General features: G+C 35.1%; 1 non-coding gene across 1 annotated transcript; it reads left to right on the top strand.

Moving 5' to 3' along the window:
• The first annotated feature begins 6837 nt into the window (after nucleotides 1-6837).
• LOC133798853 (small nucleolar RNA R71) lies at nucleotides 6838-6944 on the top strand. The gene has a single exon (XR_009876070.1). It is a non-coding gene; the product is annotated as a small nucleolar RNA R71 (small nucleolar RNA).
• The last annotated feature ends 1617 nt before the right edge of the window (nucleotides 6945-8561 follow it).

Here is an 8561-nt window from a genome sequence, read left to right as displayed (position 1 = left end):
ACATGTCCTCTGTTTTGTGAGCTGATTCTCCAACAATTATATTAGGGATTTTAATAGTATGTATGTAGATTCTGAATTTGGTCATTTGTTGGTAGTAGGGTGAATTAGAAGAAGATAGAAGAATATTATTTATTGTATAGATAGAAATGTGAACGTTTGAAATTGTATTTTATATGATAAATATTAATAACAATTAGATTTATTATGATACACCTGCATTTGTCATTGTTCAGTGGCATTAAGTAGAGAAGTGAAAACGTATATATTAATATCAATTGTTATGTTAAAGAGAAGGCCCCATTGTCGAGAAAATCTTCTGCACATTGAATAGTTTTGTTGAGAAAAATGCATTGAGTAGCTGTTTTCTGTAGTTTTTTAATTTCATGTTGTTTCAATCGAATCCATTACTGCATTTGTTGAGTACACGTTGATTGTCTGTATCTCATTGTTGAAGTAGAGCATCGATTGTATAAAAGGCAAAAGAAGCAACTTCGACCAGGACTAGTAAACTCTATTTATTGCATTTTGTAGCTGTAGCACATATTGTCCTATCGTATAATTGGTTGGAAGAAATGTTTTTATTGAGTATATCCCACTTGTAACTTTCAGAAATTCATTGGTATATTAATGATGTAATATAGAGTTCAGAATGGTATAATTTTGGTGGAAATGTGATACAAATTTTATTTTAATTTTGGGCGTTGTCTATGGAGTTCAATTTGGGCGTTGAATACTATTATAGTTGAAATATCATATATAGTAAGTGAAGAGTACTAAATAAGTGTCGTTGGTGAGGTATGTAAGTATTCTTGGTCTTTGCTGGCTATTTGTATAGTTGTTATAATTTAGTTGAAGTTGATATTAATTTACCATGTTTGTCTGAATATGTATGGTTTAATATTTTGTATCTGTATTATTCTTTTGTATAAATCAGTTGTTATGGTTGTTTTAGGTTAGGAAAACCACCTCACTGGTTACCAAGTAATGATTTTGTTTTTGAAAAGTGAATTTTGATACCTTGATACTACTGGTGAATAAATTGAACTCAATCTTAGTTTATGTTAGTTGTTTAGCATTTAGTAGAAGAAATAAATAATTTATATTTAATGGTTAATGCTATCTTTTTGTTTTCGATCGTTTGAATAATTTTATTTGACTGTTTTTATGTCATGGTTATAGGTAAATATGGATAGAGCAAAGTTATGTGAAATTTTGTCATCGTTGCGTGCACACGAGCGCGAATTTGAAGATTTTAAGTGTCAGGTTGCTGGTATTAGACATGATGTGTCTCAGTTAAGTGCTCAACAGAATATAGAAGCTGAGAGGGGGAATTCGTTTGATTTCTTGATTGAGGAAGCAGCTCGCATAATGTTAAAATGTGAATGTTGTACTCAAACTTTTAACAATTCGTTTGGTGAGATCAATACTGAGATTGGAAATTGCAACATGGGTAAGCTTTCTTCAGGTAATTTCAAAGTGAAAAGTGAGGAGGGGGAGTTGCATGATGCTTGTTGCATTGATTTTAATACAAATTTGGTGAATGAAGGTGGTTTGGTTAAGGACCCTCGGGATGATTTCAATGTAGAGATAGGGAACATGGATTGCAAGGAGGTCATTTCATGCAACCTCAGTGAATATATTGTAGACGGGCATTTGTGTCAGAGTATTTTGGCTGATAAGAAACACCGACCTAGGGGCGACTATGTTCCTGAGGTTCTTAGGAGTAGATGTGATGTAGAAAATGTTGGAGGAGAGTTGAATCACAATTCCTTGGTAGATTTAAGTTTTGAAATTGTTGAGGTAGACATGGATGATGATAATAATAATTGCAAAGGTATTTTGAGTTTAGAAAGGAGAGATTTTAAGTTGAATGAACATCGTGTAGTTAATGTGAATCTTTTGGACGGAGAAAATGTGAGAGAGGAAGATGTAAATGTTGTATTGGATATGGAGGATAAAAGGTTGAACATTAATTTGCCTTGCACACTTGAGAGTCATTATTCTTCAGAATATGTTGGGTCGAATAGTGTTGAAGAAGGAGATGACTTTTTTGTGCAATTGAATGAACTCGTGAAAATGCTTTCAAGCAATAAGGAGTACTTTAATCGCAGATTGTACAATGTTGATGATGAAATATGTTGCGATATTTTTGCTATGCAAGTGCACACAGTCGCAATTCGTAATAAAATGGTAAAAACCAAGTATCGTCCTCAAGGACTGATTTATCAATTATCAATCAACCAATCTTTTTAATTCTATTTGATTAAACAATTTCAGAGATTTCAAACAAAGAAAAATACTAACGAAGTACAATGAGAATTTAAACAAAATAACAGAGAAAATGAAATTAGGACAATTATGATCCTATATTTTCCACCCTTTAATTTCCTAATGCAAGAATTATATCCCCTTCTCCCTATTCAAGAACAAGTTGCAAAAACAATTCATAATCTGGTTAAGATTTATAAAATTCAATCTAAATGAAAACTTCCTATATTTCTATGGTAAGTTGAATCATGAAGAAGGCATTAAACACGCAACTCAGAAAAATAGGAAAACAATTTAGATACTTTCGTTCTAAATTGAATTTGCATCCAAGCAATCAAAGCATATCAAATTTCACTTTTCATATTTTAATTTGATTCATGAAATAACAATTAGAGGTGATCAATCAATAATTGCACAAATGACACAGATTGTAAGGAATTGAAAGAGATGAAGAAGAACAATAATTATGCATTAATCCATAAAAGGGTTTCCAAAAGATTCACATAATAGCCCTAAAGAGAAATTAGCCCATAATATTCATTCTAGCAGTCATAGAATTCAATTACAAACATGAAACTAATAAAGACAGATGAAGAAAACTCAAGAATGGATCCTCCAATGGTGTCCTCCACTCTCCGCCGTCGTCTCTCTGTGTTCAGCACTTCAAAAATGCCCCTCTCTGTCTAATTGCTCGTCATTTTTTAACCTAATCCCTGTTTTGTTTAGCTTCAAATGACTAAAAACCCCTTAATTAAAATCTGCATTTTTCTCTTTTTTAGGCGTATCCTGCGGTCGCAGGATTCCATTCCTGTGGTCGCAGGAATGCTCTAGAATGTAAAACTCCTCTGAAGCTGCGGCCGCAAGACACACTTCTTGTGGTCGCAGGAATGCTCTTCGTATTTTGATCATAACTCCTTCGATATAACTCAGAATTGAATGGTTCAAAAAGATATGGAAAGCTAAGAGAAATATCTACAACTTCTATTTCTATAAGTGTTTCCAGAAAGTGAATAAATCATGGTCAAAATGCGGCTTGAAGTCTCAGACTTGCGTTATAGAGCATAAACGACGTGTGTTGAGCATCTTCAATGTAGTATTTTCCACACATAATGTCTTGAAACTCCACAATCAACACGAAATCCATCTTATTTATCATATTTAACATGTTTCTTCTCATTTCACTCCACATTATGTACTTGACCATTAAAGCCTGAAACAAGAAGAAAACAAGCATAAATCTGCGCTAAACAATCCTAAATAACTAAAAACATAACATAAAACAATCTCTAAAACAAAACTAAAATGAACCTAACAAATTCCCCCAAACTTAACCTTTACTCGCCCTCGAGTAAATAATCTAACTAGACTCAATCCTAACAAACCAAGTTGACATAACTAACCAATTCAAACACTCAAGACTGTTATGCATATATAATTCTTAGGAAAAACAATCATGCAATTTAAACTTTAATCTAGATTTGCAGTCTTAACCACTTCACAATTCACTGCAATTTCTCAACATCAAAAATCATTTACTCATAACTTGCAAATAAGATAATTGAACCACTTCATGCACATCAAATTCTCACCAATTAACCACAAACTCATGTATTCCATATGCTTTCATTGCTTACTATTCTCCATTAATATAGACAAATGCACAAATAAGATTCAATAGGACTTTATGAGGGTTGTAATAGAAGGCTTAGGTATAGGTAGATAAGGAGACAATTTTAGGCTTAATCATACCACAAGCATTCCACTAAACAAGCTTTCCCAACAATTTCACACCACTCATCCCTTGTTACCCCTTTTTCTGTGCCATGATTGAGAATATACATATATATTTTCTTTTTCTTTTTCTTAATTTATTTATATATATATTTTTTCAATAAACTCCCCCAAACTTTGATTTTTCAATAAATAATTATTTGGGGGCATAATCACTTTTCACTTTCTTTTCTCTTTTTTTTTTTTTATCTTTCTCAATCAAAAGTAATTTCTTGAATAACACATAATACCAGCATCTCCTTACACATTCACTCCCCTCATATAATGATTTTCATGCTCATGGTATGGGTCAAAAAGAGTAAATGGTATTTCATTTTACAGTTAGGCTCAAAAGAGTGTGTTAATCAAGAAAATGGTTATAAGGCTCGAAATGGTTGACTAAGGATAAACTTTAATAGGGTTAGCTTGAAAGGCACAACCAGTCCAAAAATTGCCTATATCATTTTCCTAAATGTGCACTGTTTCAAATTTCATCTCAAATAGTAAGCAAGCAGGTTCTAGAATTTTTTAAACTTTTCAATTCACAATCCAAATTTGACATGCATAAAATATCTCAAGTATAACATTTGCAATGTATGCAATAGATCTCTGATGTCAACAAATCACAGTGAAAAACAAAGTAATCTAACCAAGCACACAAATTAATTTAGAAGCACAACAATTTTTCCTTTGGATTATACTACAAAACAGTCAATCAGATTGAAATGGCCATTATTGTCAACTTAATTTATACTCTAAAACATGACTCCAAACGAACACCGGATTAAAATTAAAAACAAACAAACAAACCAAAAATGCAACAAAGAAAACCATAAATAAATCTCTCGCCCAAACTTAAAAACCAAACATTGTCCCCAATGTGAAGTGAAGAGTAACGAAAGAAGACTTACCTCAAAAAGCACGCCACGTCAGTATGGCGGAGGTGGAGGGGGCTTGAGTTCGGGATGGCGGAGGTGGTGGCCACCCCTTGCATCCTTGAGAGCCATCGTGTCATACGAGGAGAATTCCCTTCCACTATTAAGAATATTGAAATTATCCCCAATGTCATCGAAACCTTCAAACTTGCCACACAATAATCTTTTCATACGACGTCGAACTGTTTGAAATCGTTCTTTGGTCTTCTTCTTCTTTTTACCAATTGATTCTTGACAATCATTCACCACATCAACTCGACAACATGTAGGAATTTCAGTTGCTGCAAAGACATTAAAACTTATTTCCTCATTTTGGACTCGCAACCTTAACTCCCCCTTTTGTACGTCGATTAAAGCTCGTCCTGTGGCTAAGAATGGCCTTCCAAGAATGATTGGGACGTTGACATCCTCCTCCATATCAAGTACAATAAAGTCTACTGGGAAGATGAACTTGTCCACTTTTACCAAAACATCTTCAATAATACCCTGAGGATGTGCTATTGATCTATCTGCCAACTGAAGAGTCACTGTTGTAGGTCTTGCTTCCCCAAGCTTCAATCTTCTGAACACAGAAAGCGGCATTAGATTAATGCTCGCCCCCAAATCACATAGAGCATTCATGCTCTCAAAATTCCCAATAGTGCAGGGTATTGTGAAACTCCCAGGATCTCTCAGTTTCTGAGGAAGCTTCCTTTGTAGAATGGCGCTGCACTCTTCAGTGAGTGCCACTGTCTCATAATCCTCCATCTTCCTCTTCTTGGACAATATTTCCTTCATAAACTTCACATAACTTGGCATTTTTTCAAGTGCCTCGGCAAAAGGTATGTTAATGTGAAGTTTTCGAAAAATATCTAGAAACTTCGAAAATTGTTTGTCAAGTGTCTTCTTTTGAAGTCGCTGAGGATATGGAATCTTGATGTGGTGCTCATAACTCACTGGTGATTGATTCTTCTCAAGGTTTTCAATAACCTCTTCTTCTACCTTACCCTCATTCTCAACTTCAACTTTTGGTGCAGGTATAGACTTCTTGACTGGTTCTTCCAACTTCTTCCCACTCCTCAAAGAGATCGCATTGCACTGCTCTTTAGGATTCACCTCTGTATTACTTGGCAAATTTCCTTGAGGCCTACTTTGTAACATATTTTCCAATTGACCAACTTGCATTTCAAGATTCCTGATGGAAGAGCGAGTTTCTGTCATAAACTGTGTTTGAGTGTTGGTGAGAGTCAATAATGCAGCTTGCAATTCATTAGGCCTTTCAGGTGGAGTTTGATTCATTGACTGTTGAGGCCTAGGCTGTTGTGATGAAGAGCCTTGATGCATTGGTGGCTAAGGCATATTATTCTGAAATTGCCCCTGAAACTGAGGTTGCTGGCCTTGATTATTCCTCTAAGAAAAATTAGGATGATTTCGCCACCCAGGATTGTAAGTATTGGCGAATGGATTATTTACTGGCCTCTGAAAGTTTCCCACCGCTTGAACCTGAGCTTGATCCATCGGAATGTTATTATTAATATTGGTAGTACACTGATAAAAAAAGTGAGGACCACCACAGATTTCACACCTGGCTGCCATTTGAACCGCATTAGCAGATACAGTGCTCTGTTGTAACTGTTTTGTCAAGGAGGCTACTTGTGCTGTTAGAGCAGTGATTGCATCCAGCTCATGCACCCCAGCCACCTTTCTGACTCCTGATGATCTTTCCTCCGACCACTGATGATTATTGGTGGCCATGTCCTCCAGCAGCTCATAAGCACCAGTTGCACTCTTGCTCATAAAAGTACCACCCGCTGCAGCATCAATAATGGTTCTGGTTGTAGGACATAAACCATTGTAAAAATTATGTACTAGCATCCACTGTTCAATGCCATGATGAGGACATCTTCTCAAGAGTTCCTTGAACCGTTCCCAAGCTTCATACAATGACTCTCCATCATTCTGGCAAAAGTTATTGATCTCTCCCCTCAATTTAGCAACTTTGGACGGAGGGAAGAATTTTGACAGAAACTTCTGAGCTAGATCTTGCCAGGTGACAATAGAGTTTGGTTGCAGCGAGTTCAGCCAACTTTTAGCTCTGTCCCTCAGAGAGAATGGGAAAAGCCTCAGTTTAATTGCGTCATCACTCACCCCATTGTATCTAAAAGTTCCACACAGCTCCAAAAAATTAGACAAATGGGTGTGAGGATCTTCAGAAGGCAACCCATTAAATTGAACAGAGGATTGCACCATTTGTAGAATAGCTGGCTTGATTTCAAAATTTTTAGCCTCTACAACTGGTGGGCGTATACTATTTTGTACTCCCGTCAGAGTGGGCAGTACATAATCTCTCAGGCTCCTCTCCGCATTGTTCTGAGCCTGACCCCCTTGTACAATTCCAGGAATTAAAGCATTCCTGCCATCCCCTTCATTCTGTGCCATCTTCACAGATTTCTGGGCCTCCCTCTTGTTCTTTCTGTTTTGCTTGCAAGACTTTTCAATCTCAGGATTTAAAGGAACAAGATTGTCTGCTCTTCTTCTGCTATGCATATAACACAATTCACCTGAGATAGATAAATTAAGCAACAAAACAGATTAGAACAAGAGAAACTAAAATCAAATTAGAATAAAAATTAATTAGACTGATATTGATAATTATTTTCAGTCCCCGGCAACGGCACCAAAAACTTGTTGCGATATTTTTGCTATGCAAGTGCACACAGTCGCAATTCGTAATAAAATGGTAAAAACCAAGTATCGTCCTCAAGGACTGATTTATCAATTACCAATCAACCAATCTTTTTAATTCTATTTGATTAAACAATTTCAGAGATTTCAAACAAAAAAAAATACTAACGAAGTACAATGAGAATTTAAACAAAATAACAGAGAAAATGAAATTAGGACAATTATGATCCTATATTTTCCACCCTTTAATTTCCTAATGCAAGAATTATATCCCCTTCTCCCTATTCAAGAACAAGTTGCAAAAACAATTCATAATCTGGTTAAGATTTATAAAATTCAATCTAAATGACAACTTCCTATATTTCTATGGTAAGTTGAATCATGAAGAAGGCATTAAACACGCAACTCAGAAAAATAGGCAAACAATTTAGATACTTTCGTTCTAAATTGAATTTGCATCCAAACAATCAAAGCATATCAAATTTCACTTTTCAGATTTTAATTTGATTCATGAAATAACAATTAGAGGTGATCAATCAATAATTGCACAAATGACACAGATTGTAAGGAGTTGAAAGAGATGAAGAAGAACAATAATTTTGCATTAATCCATAAAAAAGGTTTCCAAAAGATTCACATAATAGCCCTAAAGAAGAAATTAGCCCATAATATTCATTCTAGCAGTCATAGAATTCAATTACAAACATGAAAATATTAAAGATAGATGATGAAAACTCAAGAATGGATCCTCCAATGGTGTCCTCCACTCTCCGCCGTCGTCTCCCTCTGTTCAGAACTCCAAAAGTTGCCTCCATACCTCTCCTTAATCGTCATTTAACCTAATCCCTGTTTTGTTTAGCTTGAAATGACTAAAAAGTCCTTAATTAAAAAATCTGCGTTTTTCTCATTTCTAGACACATCCTG

Source organism: Humulus lupulus, chromosome 8, assembly GCF_963169125.1.
Source record: "Humulus lupulus chromosome 8, drHumLupu1.1, whole genome shotgun sequence".
Taxonomy (NCBI): Eukaryota; Viridiplantae; Streptophyta; class Magnoliopsida; order Rosales; family Cannabaceae; genus Humulus; species Humulus lupulus.
The sequence above is the reverse complement of the archived record's forward strand: the minus strand, read 5'-3'. Positions and strand labels throughout refer to the sequence as shown.